We start from the raw sequence: 23212 nt of genomic DNA, 5'->3' as shown, positions 1-23212 counted from the left end.
TTATTCATTTTGAGAGGGACAAAGACAGCACAAGTCGGGGAGTGGCAGAGAGAGGGGGAAACAGAGAATCCTGAGCAGGCTCCGCACCATCAGCACAGAGCCTGATGCAGAGCTCAAACTCACGAAACTGTTAGATCATGACCTGCACTGAAATCAAGAGTCGGACACTTAAACAACTGAGCCACCCAGGCGCTCCCCGCCCCGTGCCTCTGGCTTCCAGGTACTTTTTAATTTCCTCTTTAACTTCTTGGTTAGCCCATGCATTATTTAGTAGGATGTTCTTTATTTAGTCTCCAAGTATTTGTTATTTTTCCAAGTTTTTTCTTGTTGTTGATTTTGAGTTTCATAATGTTGTGCTCTGAAAATATGCATGGTGTGATCTCAATATTTTTGTGCTTGTTAAGGACTGACTTGTGTCCCAGTATGTGATCTATTCTGGAGAATGTTCCATGTGCACTTGAGAAGAATGTATATTCTGCTGCTTTAGGATGAAATGTTCTTATATATGTTAAGTCCATCCAGTTCAGTGTGTCATTCAAAGCATTGTTTCCTTGTTGATTTTCTGTTTAGATGATCTGTCCATTGTTGTAAGTGGGGTGTTAAAGTCCCCTACTATTATGGTATTATTGTCAATGAGTTTCTGTATGTTTGTGAGTAATTCATTTATATATTTGGGTGCTTGCACATTTGGAGCATAAATGTCTACAGTTGTTAGATCTTGGTGGATAAACCCCTGAATTATGATATAATTCCCTTCTTCATATCTTGTTACAGTCTTTATTTTAAAATTTAGGTTATCTGATATAAGTATGACCACTCAGGCTTTCTTTTGGTGACTATTAGCATGATAGGTGGTTCTCCAACCCCTTTTCTTTTCTTTTCTTTTCTTTTCTTTTCTTTTCTTTTCTTTCTTTTCTTTCTTTTTTTTGTATTTTGTAACACTGTTTTATTAAGAGTGAACACTTTTCTAAAAAAAAAAAAAAAAAAAAGAGTGAACCCTTTTCGGTATTCCTAAACTGTAAACAATGAGAAACTGAAGTATCAAAGGAACACATCAGGGATCATCTGTAACAGACAGAAACCTTTAAATTTTCTTATTGCCTTTATACAATCAATGTATATTTAAGTAAAACTGAATTCCTTATTAGGCAAACATTTGTGCATATGCTGTCTTCTCTTTATCTTTCTGTGCCTTTATCTCTTGTTTGGCTTTCAGCAGTTCTTCCTGGATAGATTTATGTTCCCTGCTCTCTCCTGAGCTTTCTTAAGATCGCTAAAACTTGATCGTATTCTTTTAATCCTTGCCATCCGTGAACTCTATGGTACAATGCTTTCGTATTTGATGGGTCTATTTCAAGAGCCTCCAAACAACTGTCAATTGCTCCCTGCCAATTTGACATCTTCAGTTTACAAGCACCAATATTCAGAACACAGCCTAAAGCTGTAGGTTGCAGCTTCAATCTATCTGCTTTCTCAATAACAGCCTTTGAACCTTCCACGTATCTTAAAACCTTTGTATATATTTTAATGGCCATCTCCCAGTTCTAGGATTTGAAAAAAATATTTCCAATATTTTTTAAGTTTTCTGTTATTAGTAAAAATTTATCTACATCTTTTAAGTCTCTATCTGCTTCCTCAGGGAAATCTGGATGACTGTCACCAGAGCCATCTTTTGGGAATATGCCCCAGTCATCCCCTTTCTTCAATTTCCTCATTTTGCAATAACACACAATTTGGCAGGTTTTTCAGCTTTCACTTATACATTTTCCGGTATCCTTACCACACTCATTCCTTTAATTATGTGGCCAAATACCACATGTTTCCTATCCAAATGAGGAGTCAGAACTGTTGTGATAAAGAACTGAGAACCATTTGTATTGCAGCCTGCATTTGCCATGCTCAATAAGCCTTCCTGGTCATGCTTATAATAGAAATTTTCATCTTCAAGTTTTCCACCATAAATACTTTCTCTGCCTGTCCCATTTTGATTTGAGAAGTCTCTACCCTGAATCATAAATTTCTTAGTAATTCGACGGAAAGGACATCCTTTGAAATGGAGAGGTTTCCCAGTGGTGGGTCCAATGCCTTTTTCTCTGTACACAATGCACGAAAATTTTCTGCCGTTTTCAGTACAATATCTGCAAACAATTCTAAGACAATTCACCCAACTTGCTCTCCTCCAATGTCCATGTCAAAGAAGACTCAGGGGTTATTGGGGTTGGAGGGCTTAGTTTGGGGGGGATTGGTTAGACATATTGAATTGCAGATGCATTTGGAAGCAAACTCAGAGAACCTCCTCCATCCCCTTGCTTTCAATCTGAAGGTGTCTTTAGGTCTAAAGTGGGTCTCTTGTAAATAGCATATAGATGGATCTTGTTTTCTCATCCATTCTGTTAACCTATGTCTTTTTTTTTTTTTTTAATGTTTTATTTATTTTTGAGACAGAGAGAGCATGAACGGGGGAGGGGCAGAGAGAGGGAGACACAGAATCGGAAGCAGGCTCCAGGCTCCGAGCCACCAGCCCAGAGCCCGACGCGGGGCTCGAACTCACGGACCGAGAGATCGTGACCTGGCTGAAGTCGGACGCCAACCGACTGCGCCACCCAGGCGCCCCAACCTATGTCTTTTGATTGGAGGTTACAGTGCACTGATATTTAGAGTGAGAACTGAAAGGTATGAATTTATTGCCATTATGTTGCCTGTAGAGTTGGAGTTTCTGGTGGTGTTCTCTGGTTCTTTCTAGTCTTTGTTGCTTTTGGTCTTTTTTTTTTCCCTGTCTTTTCTCCCCTGAGAGATTCCCCCTTAAAATTTCTTGCAGGGCTGGTTTAGTGGTCACGAACTCCTTTAGTTTTTGTTTGGGAAAATTCTTATCTCTTCTATTTTGATGACAGCCTTGCTAGGTAAAGAATTCTTGGCTGCATATTTTTCCAATTCAGCACATTGAGTATATCCTGCCACTCCTTTCTAGCCTGCCAAGTTTCTGTGGATAGGTCTGCTGCAAACCTGATCTGGCTTCCCTTGTAGGTTAAGGACTTTTTTTTCCCCTTGCTGCTTTCATGATTTTTTCCTTGCCTGTTTTGTGAATTTGACTATGATATGCCTTGTTGATGTCGGTTTTTGTTGAATCTAATGGGAGTTCTCTGTGCTTCCTGGATTTTGATGTCTGTGTCTTTCCCTAGGTCAGAAAAGTTTTCTGCTATGATTTTCTCACAGAAACCTTCTACCCCTTTTTATCTTTTTTCATTTCCTGGGACCCTTATGATTCAGATGTTATTCCTTTTTAATGAGTCACTGAGTTCTCTACTTCTTATATTATGCTCTTTTGCCTTAGTTTTCCTCTTTTTCTCTGCTTCATTATTCTTCATAAATTTGTCTTCTATATCGCTGACTTACTTCATCCATCCTTGCCACTGTGGCATCCATTAGGATTGCAGCTCAGTTATAGCATTTTTATTTTCATCCTGACTAGATTTTTACTTCTTTTATCTCCACAGAAAGGGATTCTATGCTTTCTTTAACTCCAGCTAGTATTCTTTTTATTGTGATTCTAAATTCTGGTTTAGACATCTTGCCCGTTATCTGTGTTAAGTCCCTGGCTGTTATTTTTTCCTGTTCTTTCCTTAGGGATGAATTCCTTCATTTCATCATTTTGAAGGAAGTAAAAGACTGCCAAGTTCTGTGGTTAAAGTTGTGCAGATTGTTGTGTTAATCCTCAAATCAGTTTTCTAGGTGTGCAAGATGGTTTGGCCTTAATCTAGCTGCATTTCAGGGACAAGACAGGCAAAAAAAAGTTCCATTCTTCTCCACCATCTTGGTCCCTCCATTATTATTTCTAATAAAAACTACCTTTTATTTGTGTCATGACTTTTTTTTCTTTTTTTAATATATATTTTTAACATTTATTTATTTTTGACAGAGAGAGAGACAGAACGTGAGCAGGGTAGGGGCAGAGAGAGACAGAAACACAGATCTGAAGCAGGTTCCAGGCTCTGAGCTGTTAGCACAGAGCCCGATGCAGGGCTGAAACTCATGAACCATGAGATCATGACCTGAGCCGAAGTCAGCTGCTTAACTGAGCTACCCAGGTGCCCCATGACTTTTTTTTTCTTCCAGGAACCTAGAAATTTGGAAGAGTATAACCAGTTGTGGGAAAACCCATGTACTGTTTGTATTTTTTCTTTAAAATATAGCCACGTATGTTTTCAAACATAGCTACATAGATTTTCTTTAAAACATAGTTATGTAAGTTTTAAAGAAAAAATAAAAAAATACATATAAGTTCTTTATATGTTTTGGATACCAACTCTTTATCTGATATGTCATCTGGAAATATTTTCTCCCATTCCATAGGTTGCCTTTACTTTTGTTGATTGTTTCCTTCACTGTGCAGAAGCTTTTTATTTTGATGAAGTCCTGCCACTCTGGACAACAGTATGGAGGTTCCTCAAAAAGTTAAAAATAGAACTACTCTACAGTCTAGCAATTGCACCACTATGTATTTACTCAAAGAATACAAAAATACTAATTCAGAGAGATACATGCATCCCCATGTTTATAACAGCATTATCTACAGTAGCCGAACTATGGAAATAGCCCAAGTGTCCGTCGACTGATGAATGGGTAAAGGCAATGTGCTACCAGTGGTGCTTGGGTGGCTCAGTTGGTTAAGTGTCAGACTTCAGCTCAGGTTATGATCTCATGGTTTGTGAGTTATGTCCTGTGTCAGGCTCTGTGCTGACAGCTCGGAACCTGGAGCCTGCTTTGGATTCTGTGACTCCCTCTCTCTCTGCCCCTCCTCCTCTTGCACTCTGTCTCTTTCTCTCTCAAAAATAAACATTAAAAAAATAAAAAGAAAAGAGAAAATGTGGTACATATATACAATGGAATATTAGCCACAAAAAAGAATGAAATCTTGTCATTTGCAACAACGTGCATGGAGCTAGAGAGTATTATGCTAAGTGAGAGAAGTCAGTCAGAGGAAGACAAATACCATTTGATTTCACTCATATGTGGAATTTAAGAAACAAAGCAAATGAGCCAAGGGAAAAAAGAGAGAGATGCAAACCAAGAAAGAGACTCTTAACTGTAGAGAACAAACTGTTGGTTGCCAGAGGGGAGGTGTGTGGAGGCATGGAGTAAATAGGTGATGGGGATTAAGGAGTACACTAGTGATGATGAGCACTGGGTGTTGAGTCACTAAATTCTATACGTGAAACAAATACTACACTGTATGTTAACTAACTGGAATTTAAATAAAACCTTTAAAAAAAGACGAATTTTTTAAACTAAGAAAAATGATGAGGGGCAAGCTTTTAAGAAGCACCGTCTCCAAACCACCAAGTCTTGTGGTGGACAATTTATCTTTACTCTTTTGTGAATTTTCACAGTAGTCTTTTTAAAGTTGAGGATAATAAATCACAGAGAGATGAAACACTTTGTTTAGTTCAGCTTTGCCAGGTCTGTCTGGCTATCTAACCTTGATGACTCAAAATTGTATATATTTTTTATCTCTTCCGAATGAAAAAGCATACTATCTGAAACCTTGGGCAAGACTCGGTTCTCCTGTGGTTTAATTTCTCATTTTACATAAGAAGAAATGATGTAATAATCCACTCTCCAAAGCTTACAAAACAGGTTCCTGAGAGATTGCCATATAGTGACATGGTAGTTGGTGATGCAGGCCTAGGAGCAGGGCTTCCCTGAGGACAGAGGAAGAGCTGGAAGTACACACCCTACCCCTATAAATGATTGACAGGGAAATGGTAGAGGAAGTGGTAGGTACTAACTGGAGCTGGAGGAACAATTCTGTGGGGAGCTGAGCCTTCTCCACTCCCATTTAAGAGTAGCAGGTTGACATGAAGGACAGACAGACATTAGTACACCTGAGCTTTCCCCTTCCCTTTTCAGAATAAGGAACATAGGTCACAAGGGCAACCTGCAACAGCCAGCATCCATCCTATCCTTCCCATGTGCCTAGCACTATACATCAACCTATTAAGTCTCATTTAATGGCTGCAACAACCTTATGAAGGGTTTTGTTATCTCTGTTTTACAGAAGGGGCAACTGAGGATTTGAGAGTATAAGTGTCTTGCTCAAGATCACAAAGCTGGTAGGTAAAGAAATAACCTTGGTTTCAATTGCTAACACATTTGTATCATTTCCATAGACTTCTGTGTGTTTTTACAAAATTGTTTACCCTGGATTTCCTTTAGCTGGGAGGCTTTTAGGTTGAGAAGCTTTAAAATAGGTCATGGGGTGCCTGGCTCAGTTGGTGGAGCATACGACTCTTGATCTTGGGGTTGTGAATTCGAGCCCTACATTGAGTATGGAGATTACTTAAAAAATATAAAATCTTTAAAATAAGTCATGAATGTTATGAGAAACTTAATCCCATTTTCATTAGAATTACTAATATAAAGTTAACCTGATCTTAGAGACTCACCTCTTTTACCCCCAAACTGGTCCAGAATCAATCCACAGTTATCTTTCCATTGCCTATCAGTTCAGGCCTCTAAAAAAGTGTGATAAATTTCATTTTGTCATGGTATATAATCTCTTGGATTCTTTCTGTTTGATAGTATTTTGTTGAGAATTTTTATGTCTATATTCATAAGAGATATTGGTTTGTAGTTTTCTTCTCTTGTCATGTTTTTGTCTGGTTGCGATATCAGGGTAATGTTGACCTTATAGATTGAACTGGGAAATTTTCATACTTCTATTTTTTAGGAGAATTTGTGAAGAATTCGTGTTAATTCCACTTTAAATATTTGGGAGAATTCATTAGTGAAGCCATCTGAGTCTAGGCTTTTCTTTGTGGGAAGATTTTTTTTTTAATCTTTTTTTAACGTTTATTCATTTTTGAGAGACAGAGAGAGACAGAGGCATGAGCAGGGAAGGGGCAGAGAGAAGGAGACACAGAATCCGAAACAGGCTCCAGGCCCCTAGCTCTCAGCACAGAGCCTGACGCGGGGCTCGAACCCATGAACTGTGAGATCCTGACCTGAGTCAAAGTCGGATGCTCAACCAACTGAGCCCCCAGGTGCCCCGGGAAGATTTTTATTATTAATTCAATCTCTTAACTTCCTATTGGTCTATTCAGATTTTCTTTTATTTTTTTTTCTTGAGTCAGTTTCAGTAGTTTGTACCTTTTTGGGAATTTCTCCATTTCATCTAGGTTATCTAATTTGTTGGCATGTAATTATGATTCTTTTCTTTGTATAAGGTTGAGAGTAATGTCCTTTCTTTCATTCCAGATTTAAGGAACTAATTTCAGTTTTTTATTTTTATTTCTTACTTTTTTTGGTCATTCTAGCTAATGGTTTGTCATTTTTTGGATCTTTTAGAAGAACTTAGAAGATTTTTTTCTATTAGTTTTTTATTTTCTATTTCACTTATTTCCACTCTTCATTATTTTCTTCTTTATCCTTGCTTTAGGCTTAGTTTGCATTTATTTTCCTAGTTTCTTAAGTTAAAACATTAAGTTATTGATTTAACACAGGCATGCACAGCTATAAATTTACCTATATACACTGCTTTCACTGCATCTCATTTTTACTGTTTCATGGCCATTAATCTCAGCATACTTAATAATTTCTTTTATGATTTCTTCTTTGACCTATTGGTTATATAGGAGTATGATGCTTAATTTTCATGTATTTATGAATTTCCCATATTTTCTTTATTTATTGACTTCTAATTTTATTCCATTGTGGTTGGAGGACATGCTTTATGACTGAAATCTTTGTGAATGTATGGAGGCTTGTTTTATGACCTAGCATATGATCTATCCTGGAGAATATTCTGTGTGTGTCTGAAAAGAATGTACATTCTGTTGGGGTGCCTGGGTAGCTCAGTCGGTTAAGTGTCTGACTCTTGGTTTTGGCTCAGGTCATAATCTCATGGTTTGTGAGTTTCAGCTCCACATCAAGCTCTGCACTGGTGGTATGGAGCCTGCTTGGGATTCTTTCTCTCTCCCCTCTCTCCCTCTGCCCCAATCCCACTTGTTCTCTCTCTCAAAATAAATAAATAAGCTTAAAAAATGTACATCCTATTGTTGTTGGGTGGAGTGTTATTTAAATGTCTGTTATGTCTAGTTGGTTTATGGTGTTTTCAGGTCTTCTGTTTCCTTTTCCATCTTCTGCCTAGTTGTACTATTCATTTTTGAAGTCTCCAATTGTTACTGTTGAATTGACCATTTCTCCTTGCAGTTTTGTAACTTTTTACTTCACACATTTTTAGGTTTTGTTATTATATGCATACATGCTTATAACTGTCATTTATTTCTGATAAATTTACCCTTTTATTACTATACAATGTTTTTTTTGTCTTACAGTCTATTTTGTCTGATATTAGTACAGCCACTCCAGGTTTTTGGATACTCCATACTCTATGCATATATCTCTTTTCTCATCCTTTTATTTTCACCTTATTTTTGTCTTTTAATCTAAAATTTGTCTTCTGTGGATGGCATATCGTTGGATCATGGATTTTTTTCCTCCATTCTTCCAAATCCTGCCTTTATATTTAATCTAATAACCAGTTTGGTAGGATTCATATCTGTCATTGTGCTCTTTGTTTTGTATATTTATTATATCTTTCTTGTTCCTTTGTCCTTCCATTACTACCTTCATTTTTGTTGTTTTCAATTTTTTAAAATTATTTTAGAAAGAGAGTGTGTGTGAGTTGGGGAAAGGGGCAGAGGAGGAGAGAGAGAGAATCCCAAGTAGGCTCCATGCTCAGCATGGAGGCCTGACTCAGGCCATGAGCCTGGGATCATGACCTGAGATGAAATTGAGAGCTAGATGCTCAACGGACTGAGCCATCCAGGAACGCGTTGACATTTTCTAGTGTACCATTTTAATATCTCCTCATTTTTAAATTCCATTTGTGAATTATTTTCTGTCAGTTCAGAGCCAGATGTAGGGCTTGATCTCATGAACCATGAGATCGTGACCTGAGCTGAAATCAAGAGTCAGACACTTAACCTATTGAGCCACCCATGTGCCTCATGTTTTTGTCTTTTAATAGTTTGACTATGATGTGTCAAGTGTGGATCTAATTGGAGTTTCTTGAGCTTCTTGGATGTGTTGATTTTTGGTTTTCATCAAATTTAAGAAATTTTGTCCCTTATTTCTTCAAATAGACTTTCTATCCCCTTTTCTCTTTCTTTCAGGTGCTCTCATCCTGTGAATGCCATTACACTTAATCATGTCTCATAAGTCTTTGAGACACTGTTTATTATTTTTCATCATTGTATTTTCTTTCTGTTCCTCAGACTAGATAGTTTCTATTAACCCATCTTTAAGTTTGTTGATACTTTTTGCAGCCAACTCAGATTTGTTGTTGAGCTCTTCTACTGATTTTTCATTTCAGTTATTGTGCTTTTCAGTTCCAGAATTTCTTTTTGGTTCTGTTATTTATTTATTTTGAATAATTGCTATTTATTGGTATTATTTTCCAATGAGATGTTGTTCTCATATGTTCTTTTAGTTTTTTAGTTCTATGAATGTATTTATAATAGATGATTTAAAGGTTTTGTCTAATAAGTCCAACATTTGAGCCCCATCAAGGACAGTTTCCATTAGCTGTTTTTTTATCCTCTTGGTATGGACCATACTTTCCTATTTCTTTGCATGTCTTATAAACTTTTAAACAAATACTGGACATTTAAGATAATGTAATACGGTAACTTTGAAAATGAGACCATCCCTTCCACCAACCAGGGTTTGTTGTTGTTTGTGGTTGTGATTGTGATTGTTGTTGCTGTTTATTTTCTGAACTAATTCTCTAAAGACTTTCCTGAACTAATTGTGTAAAGTGTATATTCTCTGTTGTATATGGCCACTGAAGTTTTTGCTCAGTTAACTTAATGATCAGCTAATGATTGGACAGAAATATCCTTAAATGCCTTGAACTGGAAAGTCTCCTAGCCTTTGCTCAGGGTTTTTCTATGCATGTTGGGGCATACTTTCAGCATTCTGATAGGCAGTTTTTGCAACTCTTCCTTAGCCTTCATTTTCTGTTTGTACAGAATCTCAAAGCTAGCCAGAGGTGAAAATATTAGGACCTTCTAATATCTTTCCTGGCATACTCACATCTCTGCATGTGCATGGCCTTTTAGATTCCCAGGACTACGTTGAGCTTTTCAAAGTCCCTAAGGACTCCTTATTCACTAGCTTCTCCTTTAAAATTTTCCTGATCAGCCTCTTATTTGCCCAACTGTTAGTGCTATCTTAAACAGCTGTGATGTTAAATAATTGCCATGCATTTTTTTTTTTTGACAAGCACTGTTGGGAAAAGGCTATTCCACTGAGCAAGTGCTGAGGTAGGTCAAAAAAGAAGCCCCATTAGTGGGGATTTCCAGAAAGCTTCCACTTAGGTCATATGATGGCAATTCTTTGGGAATGGAGGTTTTTGGGGAGTGCTAAGCCTGTTCTGCCATCTCAGTGACTTCTAGGCTACTGGTGTAACAGCTGCTGTGATTGCACATCTGTTGGGTTTCAAGACTACTATGGGGATAGGAATAGGGCAAATTAAAGATTACACAATGCATTTTTTTTAAACAGATATTCAGACATTTTTCTTGAGAAAAGAAGAAAAATTGGATTACTGCAAGCCTTTGGTTAATTTCCAGAATTCTGAAAAAAGCTGATTTTGACAGTTTTACTGGTGCTCTTATTATTTTTATAGAGAACTATATTTGGGGAGCTTGTTTCCTGCTATCATGGAAGTACTTCTCAAGATTTTTTTTTTTGCAACAAAAAGCAATTATACTGAAACTTGTCCAGCAGAGAAACAGAAACTTCCTACTTCCTATGCATCATCCCACACCCCATGTCTATTTGATTTTGTTCATGAGAGCTATCTTTGAAAAACGTTCTGTGGTTTTTTGATCCTTCACTTAATCCTTTAACTCTTAAAGAGAAGGGGCCTTGAACTGTAAATGTCCCCTAAGGTTTGATAATTAAGGATTTTAATAATGTTTTTATTATTTCAGTTTGGATTTTAGAACATTATTGTGTTTCATCCATTTTTCTTAAAAATTTTAAAATCTAACTCCCCCTCCCTGAGTTTACTAATATGTAACCATCACACAGAGCAAACTAACATACTTATCACTTGAATGAATGGATATCTTACAGTAAAATTGACAAAGGGAGGAATTTTCAGCATAACGAATTCCCATCAACTTCTTTTTAATCATTAGATGTATTTTTTTTTAAAGTTTATTTATTTTGAAAGAGAGAGAGAAAGAACAAGGGAGGGGCAGAGAGAGGGAGAGACAGAATCCCAAGCAGGCTCTGCACTGACAGAGCAGAGCCTGACATAGGCCTTGAACTCACGAACCATAAGATCATGACCTGAGCAGAGATCAAGAGTCAGACACTCAACTGACTGAGCCACCAAGGTGCCCCTGGATTTATACTTTAATTAAAAAAAAATCTGACCTAAAAACTCATGAAGGAGCAGTCAAGATGTTTGCCAATCTTTTAGATAAACATTAGAATATTGTAAGTTATTTTATGACTCTTAATTAACATGTTATCATTTTTCACCTTTGATCCATCCACTGAGCTCATGCCTCTTCTCTTTTCTTCAAATCTTTAGCCTAATTGTCTAAGATTTAGGAATTTCCCTATATTACACACTCATCTGACAGCATAACCTTTGGGCCTTGTCTTATTCCTTTTTATCTTCTCCACTGAACCAAACATCTTTCATATTTTTATGTAGTCAAGTTTATCTATTTTTCCATTTTGGTCTCTGGGTTTCATGTTGTACTTAGGCAAAATTAAGTTTTTCTCTTGTATTTTCTTCCACAGTCTTTATAGTTTCATTTTAAATAATTGATCCAACCAGAATTTATTCTGGTCTAAGGAGTGACGTAGGGATTAACTTTTATTCTTTTCCCAAAAGATTTGCCAGGTGACTCAATTCTGTCATTGAATAGTTTTATCTTTTCCCAATGTATAGGTAATGCAACTTTTTACAAAAGAAATTTTTATATGTACTTTAGCCTTGATTATGTTTCATTTATCAGCTTGTCTATTTTGACTGAAGTACCAATTATTGTTGCTATTAAAATCTAGTAGAACTCCTAGTTTACTGTCAAGGTGGATCCAGCTTTTGTGTGACCTAATGCTAATATAGTTTAAGAAAAAGAATACAAAATCACAAAAAATTAGTACAAAAAGGAATATTGATTTAGAAAGAGAAAAAAATCATCACAAATTACAGAATTTTGGAAGATAATTACTTCAAACATCATAACAGCTGGAAAACAATCAATATTTTTATCTGTTGCCTCTCACCTTTCTATAATGATTTCCCCCTACTTTTTGACTATTTACTTTTTGATTGTCTCTTCGTATCAAATAATTTTATAATATAATTTTCTATATAGAGAAAGGAAAAATAAAGTCTTTTTTCTATCATATGTTTTTTTTATTGAAACATTTTTATAATTAAAGTTTATAATTTCTTATAATCGAAATAAATTTTTTTCACCTTTATACCTTATCGTTGGTAATGTCATGTCAAGTTTGGCTTCCCAACTTCTATAAACCTCCACAAAATTTCTTTAATATATAAGCTGTAAGATTTTAGGCATTTAGTGTTTTTTTCCCCCATGAATGATATTGTGTATTTATTGAAATGTTGGCATTCATTAACAAATATGTTGTTGATATCACTGTCATATTGTATTTTCATGTCCTGAATCAGAGGGAGCTGGCATAATAGACAGTAAAATGTTTTTAGAAACTATTCCCATAGTATGGTTAGCCTATACCTTATACGCTGAAGTGACTGAATACCACATAAATATATCCAACTACATCCAAACTAAATGAATCTTCCAGTCAACTTTCTCTTAGCTGGTTCTCAAAATTCCTAAGTCCTCTCCAGTACTATTCATCACAAGGGAAAGTGTGATGAAGAGGGAACTGGAATGAAAAGAGAGATCTTGGGGCACCTGGGTGGCTTAGTTGGCTAAGTGTCTGACTCATGATCTTGGCTCAGGACATGATCTCGGCTCAGGTCATGATCTCACAGTTCTTCAGATCCAGGACTGCATCAGGCTCTGTGCTGACAACATGGAGCCTGCTTGGGATTCTCTCTCTTCCTCTCTCTCTGCCCCTCCTCCACTTGCTTGTGTGCTTTCACTTTCTCAAAATAAATAAATAAACATTTTAAAAAAGAGAGATAGATGTCTTAACCAATTGCAGTTAAAATACCTTACATGTGAAATTTTAACAAAATCATATGAGCATATAAATACATTGCTAGACCCCTCCCAGGGCCTTGAAAGTGATCCATGCAGGTGTGGCACCCTGAGGTTTAAGCTTTATTGGTTTTGTAGTAAATCCATCTGTATACATTACTCTTGTTTTCAATAAATCTCTGAGCTGTTCTCATTTGTTTATTTTTTTCCAAAGAGCTTAAGAGTAATTTTATCCAGTTCACAAAAATCTTATTTGGGAGAATGCCTGGAAGATGGCAGTGTAGGAGGACGCTGGGCTTACCTCGTCCTGCTGATCGCTTAGATTCCACCCACATCTGCCTAAATAACCCAGAAAACTGCCAGAAGACTAGCAGAGCAGACTCTCTGGAGCCAAGCGTAGACAAGAGGCCCACAGAAGAGGGTATGAAGGGCAGAGAGGCGGTGCGTGCTACATGGACTGGCAGGAGGGAACCGGGATGGTGGAGGGGCAGCCCACCCGGCCAGGCAGAGCCCCCGAGTCTGGCTTGCAAAAGTGGAGGGGCCAGACTGCATAAGTTCTGATAGCCAGTGGGACATAATATCTGGAATGTTAAAAGTCAACAGCTCTGCTCTTGGAGAGCTGGGAGGGTGAGAGGACACTGGGAGGGAGAGTTGCTGAGCCCCAGAAGACAGAGCTCAGCTCGGCAGGGAACAAAGGCTCTGACAAGCGCCATATCCCTCTCCCATCCCCCAGCCAAAATTCCAAAGGGAACCAGTTCCTGTCACCAAACTTGCTTGTACCGTGCAAACACCAAACGCTGTGCTTCTGTGGATCCATCCCTCTGACGGGTCTGCCTCCCTCCTGGTGCTGCAGGGCCCCTCTCGCAGGGGACCACCAGCAGCAAAGCAAGCTAAGCCTGCCCTTCCCACAGCTGTGCACCTTGCGGAACCACCCTGGCTAATATGCCAGATCCCATCGAAGCAGCACCACAAGCCTGGCAATGTGCAAGTAGCCTAGACAGGGGCCACACCACTCCACAGTGAGTCCTCCCTCTGGGAGAGGGGAAGGTAAGGTACACACCAGACTGACTGTGGCCCCAGCACTGGGCTGGGGGCAGACATTGGGTCTGACTGCGGCCCCGCCCACCAACACAAGTTACTCCAGACAGCACAGGGAAAGTGCCCTGCAGTGTCGAGCCACTGCAGTGACTACCCAAGAAAATGAGACGGATGAACTCTCCTCAAAAGAAACTCTAGGAAGTAGCAACAACTAACGAATTGATCAAAAATGATTTAAGCAATATAATAGAACAAGAATTTAGAATAATAGTCATAAAATTAATCGCTGGACTTGAAAAAAAGCATAGAGGACAGCAGAGAATCTATTGCTACAGAGATCAAGGGACTAAGAAATGTCATGAGGAGCTTAAAAATGCTATAAATGAGGTGCAAAATAAAATGGAGGTGGCCATAGCACGTATTGAAGAGGCAGAGGAGAGAATAGGTGAATTAGAAGATAAAATTATGGAAAAAGAGGAAGCTGAGAAAAAGAGATTAAAAAAATCAAGGAATATGAGGGGAGAATTAGAGAACTAAGTGATGCAATCAAATGGAACAATATCCGTATAATAGGAATTCCAGAAGAGGAAGAGAGAGAGGAAGGGGCTGAAGGTTTACTTGAACAAATTATAGCTGAGAACTTCCCTGATCTGGGGAAGGAAAAAGGCATTGAAATACAAAAGGCACAGAGAACTCCCTTCAGACATAACTTGAATCGATCTTCTGCACGACATATCATAGTGAAACTGGCAAAATACAAGGATAAAGAGAGAATTCTGAAAGCAGCTAGGGGTAAACAGGCTCTAACTTACAAAGGTAGACACATAAGAGTAGTGGCAGACCTATCTACTGAAACTTGGCATGCCAGAAAGAATGGCGGGAAATCTTCAATGTGATGATCAGAAAAAATATGCAGCCGAGAATCCTTTATCCAGCAAGTGTGTCAGTCAGAATAGAGGGAGAGATAAAGGTCTTCCCAAACAAACAAAAACTGAAGGAATTCATCACCACTAAACCAGCCCTACAAGAGATCCTAAGGGGGATTCTCTGAGTGAAATGTTGCAAAGACCACAAAGTACCAGAGACATCACTATAAGCATGAAACCTACAGACATCACAATGACTCTAACCCCATATCTTTAAATAATAACACTGAATGTAAATGGACTAAATGTGCCAACCAAAAGACATAGGGTATCAGAATGGATAAAAAAACAGACCCATTTCTTTGCTGTCTACAAGAGACTCATTTTAGACCTGAGGACACCTTCAGATTGAAAGTGAGGGGATGGAGAACTGTATACCATGCCACTGGAAGTCGAAAGAAAGCTGGAGTAGCCATACTTATATCAGACAAACTAGACTTTAAATTAAAGGCTGTAACAAGAGATGAAGAAGGGCATTATATAATAATTACAGGGGCTATCCATCAGGAAGAGCTAACAATTATAAATGTCTATGCGCCAAATACGGGAGCCCCCAAGTATATAAAACAATTACTCACAAACATAAGCAACCTTATTGATAAGAATGTGGTAATTGCAAGGGACTTTAACACTCCACTTACAGAAATGGATAGATCATCTAGACACACGGTCAATAAAGAAACAAGGGCCCTGAATGATACATTGGATCAGATGGACTTGACAGGTGTATTTAGAACTCTGCATCCCAAAGCAACAGAATATACTTTCTTCTCGAGTGCACATGGAACATTCTCCAAGATAGACCACATACTGGGTCACAAAACAGCCCTTCATAAGTATACAAGAATTGAGATCACACCATGCATACTTTCAGACCACAATGCTATGAAGCTTGAAATCAACCACAGGAAAAAGTCTGGAAAACCTCCAAAAGCATGGAGGTTAAAGAACACCCTACTAAAGAATGAATGGGTCAACCAGGCAATTAGAGAAGAAATTAAGAAAAAATGGAAACAAACAAAAATGAAAATGCAACAATCCAAATGCTTTGGGATGCAGCGAAGGCAGTCCTGAGAGGAAAATACATTGCAATCCAGGCCTATCTCAAGAAAAAAGAAGAATCCCAAATACAAAATCTAACAGCATACGTAAAAGAAATAGAAGCAGAGCAGCAAAGACACTCCAAACCCAGCAGAAGAAGAGAAATAATAAAGATCAGAGCAGAAATAAACAATATAGAATCTAAAAAAACTGTAGAGCAGATCAATGAAACCAAGAGTTGGTTTTTTGAAAAAATAAACAAAATTGATAAACCTCTAGCCAGGCTTCTCAAAAAGAAAAGAGAGATGACCCAAATAGATAAAATCATGAAGGAAAATGGAATTATTACAACCAATCCCTCAGAAATACAAACAATTATCAGGGAATACTATGAAAAATTATATGCCAACAAACTGGACAACCTGGAAGAAATGGACAAATTCCTAAGCACCCACACACTTCCAAAACTCAAACAGGAGGAAATAGAAAACTTGAACAGATCCATAACCAGTGAAGAAATTGAATCAGTTATCAAAAATCTCCCAACAAATAAGAGTCCAGGACCAGATGGCTTTCCGGGGGAATTCTGCCAGACATTTAAAGCAGAGATAATACCTATCCTTCTCAAGCTTTTCCAAAAAATAGAAAGGGAAGGAAAACTTCCAGACTCATTCTATGAAGCCCTCATTACTTTGATTCCTAAACCAGACAGAGACCCAGTAAAAAAAAGAGAACCAATATCCCTGATGAATATGGATGCAAAAATTCTCAATAAGATACTAGCAAATTGAAGTCAACAGCGTATAAAAAGAATTATTTGCCGTGATCAAGTGGGATTCATTTCTGGGCTGCAGGGCTGGTTCAAAATTAGAAAATCAATGTGATACATCACATTAATAAAAGAAAAGAACCATATGATCCTGTCAATTGATGCAGAAAAAGCATTTGACAAAATTCAGCATTCTTTCTTCATAAAAATCCTCGAGAAACTCAGGATAGAAGGAACATACTTAAACTTCATAAAGGCCATTTATGAAAAGCCCACAGCAAATATCATCCTCATTGGGGAAAAACTGAGAGCTTTCCCCCTGAGATCAGGAACACGACAGGGATGTCCACTCTCACCGCTGTTGTTTAACATAGTGGTGGAAGTTCCAGCATCAGTAATCAGACAACAAAAGGAAATCAAAGGCATCAAAATTGTCAAAGATGAAGTCAAGCTTTCACTTTTTGGAGATGACATGATATTATACATGGAAAACCAGACGCACTCCACCAAAAGTCTGCCAGAACTGATACATGAATTAAGCAACGTCGCAGGATACAAAATTAATGTATGCAAATCAATTGCGTTCTTATACACTAATAATGAAGCAACAGAAGACAAAGAAAGAAACTGATCCCATTCACAATTGCACCAAGAATCATAAAATACCTAGGAATAAACCTAACCAAAGATGTAAAAGATCTGTATGCTGAAAATTATAGAAAGCTTGTGAAGGAAATTGAAGAAGATATAAAGAAACGGAAAAACATTCCATGCTCATGGATTTGAAGAATAAATATTGTTAAAGTGTCACTACTACCCAAAGCTATCTACACATTCAATGCAATCCCAATCAAAATTGCACCAGCATTCTTCTCGAAGCTAGAACAAGCAATCCTAAAATGTGTATGGAACCACAAAAGACCCCGAATAGCCAAAGTGATATTGAAGAAGAAGACCAAAGCAGGAGACATCACAATCCCAGTCTTTAGCCTCTACTGCAAAGCTGTAATCATCAAGACAGCATGGTATTGGCACAAAACAGACACATAGACCAATGGAATAGAATAGAGACTCCAGAATTGGATCCACAAAAGTTTGGCCAACTAATCTTTGAGAAAGCAGGAAAGCATATCCAATGAGAAAAAGACAGTCTCTTTAACAAATGGTGCTGGGAGAACTGGACAGCAACATACAGAAGATTGAAACTAGACCACTTTCTCACACCATTCACAAAAAAAAAACTCAAAATGGATAAAGGACCTGAATGTGAGACAGGAAACCATCAAAACCCTAGAGGAGAAAGCAGGAAAAAAACCTCTCTGACCTCAGCCACAGCAATTTCTTACTTGACACATCTCCAAAGGCAAGGGAATTAAAAGCAAAAATGAACTATTGGGACCTTATGAAGATAAAAAGCTTCTGCACTGCAAAGGAAACAATCAACAAAACTAAAAGGCAACTGACAGAATGGGAAAAGATATTTGCAAATGACATATTGGGCAAAGGGATAGTATCCAAAATCTATAAAGAGCTCACCAAACTTCACACCCAAAAAACAAATAATCCAGTGAAGAAATGGGCAGAAGACATGAATAGACACTTCTCTAAAGAAGACATCCAGATGGCCAACAGGCACATGAAAAGATGCTCAATGTCACTCCTCATCAGGGAAATACACATCAAAACCACACTGAGATATCATCTCATGCCAGTGAGAGTGGCTAAAATGAACAAATCAGGAGACTATAGATGCTGGAGAGGATGTGGAGAAACGGGAACCCTCTCGCACTTGGTGGAAATGCAAACAGGTGCAGCCACTCTGGAAAACAGTATGTAGCTTCCTCAAAAAATTAAAAACAGATCTACCCTATGACCCAGCAATAGCACTGCTAGGAATTTACCCAAGGGATACAGGAGTGCTGACGCATAGGGGCACTTGTACCCCAATGTTTATAGCAGCACTTTCAACAATAGCCAAATTATGGAAACAGCTTTAATGTCCATCAACTGATGAATGGATAAAGAAACTGTGGTTTATATACACAATGGAATACTATGTGGCAATGAGAAAGAATGAAATATAGCCTTTTGTAGCAATGTGGATGGAACTGGAGAGTGTTATGCTAAGTGAAATAAGTCATACAGAGAAAGACAGATACTATATGCTTTTACTCTTATGTGGATCCTGAGAAACTTAACAGAAGACCATGGGGGAGGGGAAGGGGAAAAAAAGTTAGAGAGGGAGGGAGCCAAACCATGAGAGACTCTTAAAAACTGAGAACAAACTGAGGGTTGATGGGTGGTGGGAGGGAGGAGAGAGTGAGTGATGGGTATTGAAGAGGGCACCTATTGGGATGAGCACTGGGTGTTGTATGGAAACCAATTTGACAATAAATTTCATAATAAAAAAATCTTATTTGGTATTTAATTAGTGTATCAGTCAAAGGAGAGAAGCCACACAGTGATTTGAATTGGTAAAGTTTAATGTAAATAATTATTAATTTCAACAGAGGATTAGAACAACAAGGTATTGACTCTTAAAAGTAAACAAAACTCTAAGGAATATAGGAATAGCAGATATAAGGAGCAGCCATCACTCCTACACTAAATGAGGTAAAGCCAAGGAAGAGCCCCCAGACTGATATCCAGATGTTGGTAGAGACTGGCTTACTGGATGGTAGAGATGTTGCTTCAGTGCTGAACCGGTAGGACTTGCTGGAAGTATGCACCACAAGGTGCCAGGAAAAGCTGATCATTGGAAGGTGAACAAAATCTCGTCAGGACAGTGGTACTAGGAATCTTCTGGTGGCTGTGCACTGAAGGAGCTAGGTTTTGGAGAAGTTCTATACTCGCAGGAGTCTGGAGAGTAAGCAGGAGGGAACCAGGAGGCAAAAACTCTTCCTCATACAGTTTCTCTTTGACAAAGTGCACTCTACTCGTTAGCTGGCAAAAGAAAAATAAAATTTAAAGGATCTGGATCCATTTTTGTAGAGCAGCCAATGAATAATGAATTTGGACAAGAGGTAATTAATTGCTATCTGATAATTGATAATGTATTGGATTTATACATTCATTTAAGGAAAACATATTTTTATCTAAGAAAAGAGTATGGTGTCCCATTTGCTCAAGATTTTTCTTAGTAGATTTTTCTAGTTTCAAAAATACATGAGTATTATAAGCTTATATTTTTTCCAAGTATTATGTTCATTTTGTTGTTTCTACTGGGAATTAGATATTTTCCCATTATATATTTTTTAATTTTTTTTCAACGTTTTTATTTATTTTTGGGACAGAGAGAGACAGAGCATGAACGGGGGAGGGGCAGAGAGAGAGGGAGACACAGAATCGGAAACAGGCTCCAGGCTCCGAGCCATCAGCCCAGAGCCTGACGCGGGGCTCGAACTCACGGACCGCGAGATCGTGACCTGGCTGACGTCGGACGCTTAACTGACTGCGCCACCCAGGCGCCCCATTTCCCATTATATTTTTGATCATTGTTCAAGCTGTTGATTTTTTTGTATCTTCATTTTGCAGTGACAGTCTTATTAGTTTATCTTAGTATTCCTAATGTTTTTTCCCCAGTTGATTCTCTTGGTTTTCCATACATAAAATTTTATTATCTGAAACTAATGAAAATTTTTTGGTTTTTTTCCCCAGATTTCTAGGAGCTTTATATAATTCTAAGATGCTTATGTTAATAATATATCTACCTATATATTATCTAAGAGGTTTTTTTATATTACTTGACAATACTTCCCATGTAATTTAATATACCAAATAAGTCTAATTAGTTTAATTTCTTACACACAGAAAAATTTTTTTTCCTGAAATGTTCTATGGGTCTGCTGGCAATTTTAAGTTAGATTGCAGTCAAAAGACTCTTTTATTTATTTATTTATTTATTTATTTATTTATTTATTTTTACTTTGGATAATCTTTTTTTTTCTTTTTTAGTTTTTATTTAAAATATAAATAGTTAACATACAGTGTACTACTAGCTTCAGGTGTACAATTTAGTGATTCAACACTTACATACAACACCTGGTTGGGGCACCTGGGTGGCTCAGTCGGTTAAGCGTCTGATTTTGGCTAAGGCTATGATCTCACAGTTGTGAGTTTGAGCCCTACGTTGGGCTCTGTGCTGACAGCTCAGAGCCTGGCGCCTGCTTCGAATTTTGTGACTCCCTCTCTCTCTGTCCCTCCCCCGCTTGTGCTCTATGTCTCTCTCTCAAAAATAAACAAACATTAAAACAAAACAAAACAAAGCAAAAAACAGCTGGTGCTCATCACAAGTGCATTCTTTAATCCCCATCACCTATTTCACCCATCCTCTTGCCCACCTCCCCTCTGGTAACCATCAGTTTGTTCTTTATAGTTAAAGAGTCTGTTTCTTGGTTTATATCTCTTTTCCTCCCTGTGATTGTTTCTTTTGTTTTCTAAATTCCATATATGAGTGAAATAATATGGTATTTGTCTTTCTCTGACTGACTTATATCACTTAGCATAATATTCTCCAGTTCCACCCTTAGCATTGCAAATGGTAAGATTTTTTTTTTATTAAATTTTTTTTTCAACGTTTATTTATTTTTGGGACAGAGAGAGACAGAGCATGAACGGGGGAGGGGCAGAGAGAGAGGGAGACACAGAATCGGAAACAGGCTCCAGGCTCTGAGCCATCAGCCCAGAGCCTGATGCGGGGCTCGAACTCCCGGACCGCGAGATCGTGACCTGGCTGAAGTCGGATGCTTAACCGACTGCGCCACCCAGGCGCCCTGCAAATGGTAAGATTTGTCTTTTTTTTTTGTGGCTGAGTAATATTCCATTATCTATCTATCTATATCTATATATATATATATATATGCGCCACATTTTCCTTATCCATTCATCAGTCAATGGACATTTGGGCTGTTTCCATAGTTTGGCTATTGTAGATAATGTTGCTATAAATATCAGGGTGCCGTATCCCTTTGAATAAGTACTTTTGTATTCTTTGGGTAAATACCTAGTAGTGCAATTGCTGGATTATAGGGTAGTTCTGTACCCTATAAAGTTTTAACTTTCTGAGGAACTTTTATATTGTGAAACCAATGAAATTTTATCTCTTTTTATTAATCATTTTAAATGTTAGAAATAATTTTGTCTAATTAAATTAGTTAATATGTCTTGAGGAATGTTAAGTAATAATGGTGATTTAAGCATCATTGCTTTGATGTAAATCCTTCTAGAATTTCACTCTCCTGCATGGATGTTAGCTTTTTATTTGCACAGTATATTTGATCTTGTTAAGAAAGTATCATTTGACTCTTACTTTTCCAGTCAAATCTACAATTGATGTTTGACTTTATAAATGAGGTCTTTTAAAACATTGTTTAATTTTATTTTGTAGTGTTTTATTTATGATTTTTGTATCAATATTTATGAGTGAAATTGGGATATAGTTTTCTGTTAAATTTTGGAATCGTTGTTACATGGCTTTGTATAAATTATTGGAAAACTTTCTACTTTTTCTTTGGAAAATTTAATAAATATTTAAACATTTATTCCTCAAAGATTGGAATAACTTCATCTGTAAAACTCTCTAGTCTTTGTGTTTTGGGGAATATTTAGGCTTAGGCAATTTAAAAAATATCTTAAGTTTCTTTAGAATATCTGTCTTTTCTTGAGTTATTTTTGGTAATTTGCATCTTTGTCAAAAGTCATAAATTTCTCCAGGATTTATTTTCTCTCTCTCTTCTTTCTCATTTCTTTCTTTCTTTCTTTCTTTCTTTCTTTCTTTCTTTCTTTCTTTTTCTTTCTTTCTTTTTCTCCTTCCTTCCTTCCTTCCTTCCTTCCTTCCTTCCTTCCTTCCTTCCTTCCTCTTTCTTTCTCTTTCTTTCATCACATCCACCCAAGCAGGGGAGGGGCCCAGGGAGAAGGATAGAGAGAATCTTAAGCAGACTCCATGCTCAGTGTAGAGCCTGATGTGGGGTTTGATTTGGGCCTTGATCTCACAACCATGAGATCATGACCTGAGCAAGAGTCAGACATTCAACTGACTGAGCCACCCAGGTGCCCCTTCTCCTGGATTTTCAAAGTTATTAACAAGGACTTTAAATTATCTCACTCTTGGTAGTTATTTTTACATTTTCATTCTTAATTCTTCATGTTTGTGCTTTGAATTTATAATTTTATCGCATCAGTATCAGAGAATGCAATCCGTACTGTTTCCCTTGTTG

The 23212-nt window shown here is 37.5% G+C and overlaps 1 long non-coding RNA gene and 1 pseudogene across 2 annotated transcripts in view; one reads left to right on the top strand and one right to left on the bottom strand.

Moving 5' to 3' along the window:
- Positions 1-1144: 1144 nt before the first annotated feature.
- Positions 1145-5653, bottom strand: LOC125166467 (peptidyl-prolyl cis-trans isomerase D-like; annotated as a pseudogene).
- Positions 5654-6055: 402 nt separating this feature from the next.
- The window catches only part of LOC125166228 (uncharacterized), a 406738-nt gene continuing 389581 nt past the window's right edge, over positions 6056-23212 (top strand). For both annotated transcript variants that reach the window (XR_007152407.1, XR_007152406.1), the window contains exon 1: positions 6056-6110. This is a non-coding gene — a long non-coding RNA (uncharacterized LOC125166228). The remainder of the gene's footprint in view (positions 6111-23212) is intronic.

Source organism: Prionailurus viverrinus, chromosome B2, assembly GCF_022837055.1.
Source record: "Prionailurus viverrinus isolate Anna chromosome B2, UM_Priviv_1.0, whole genome shotgun sequence".
Classification (NCBI taxonomy): domain Eukaryota; kingdom Metazoa; phylum Chordata; class Mammalia; order Carnivora; family Felidae; genus Prionailurus; species Prionailurus viverrinus.
This window is presented reverse-complemented; position numbering and strand designations above follow the sequence as displayed.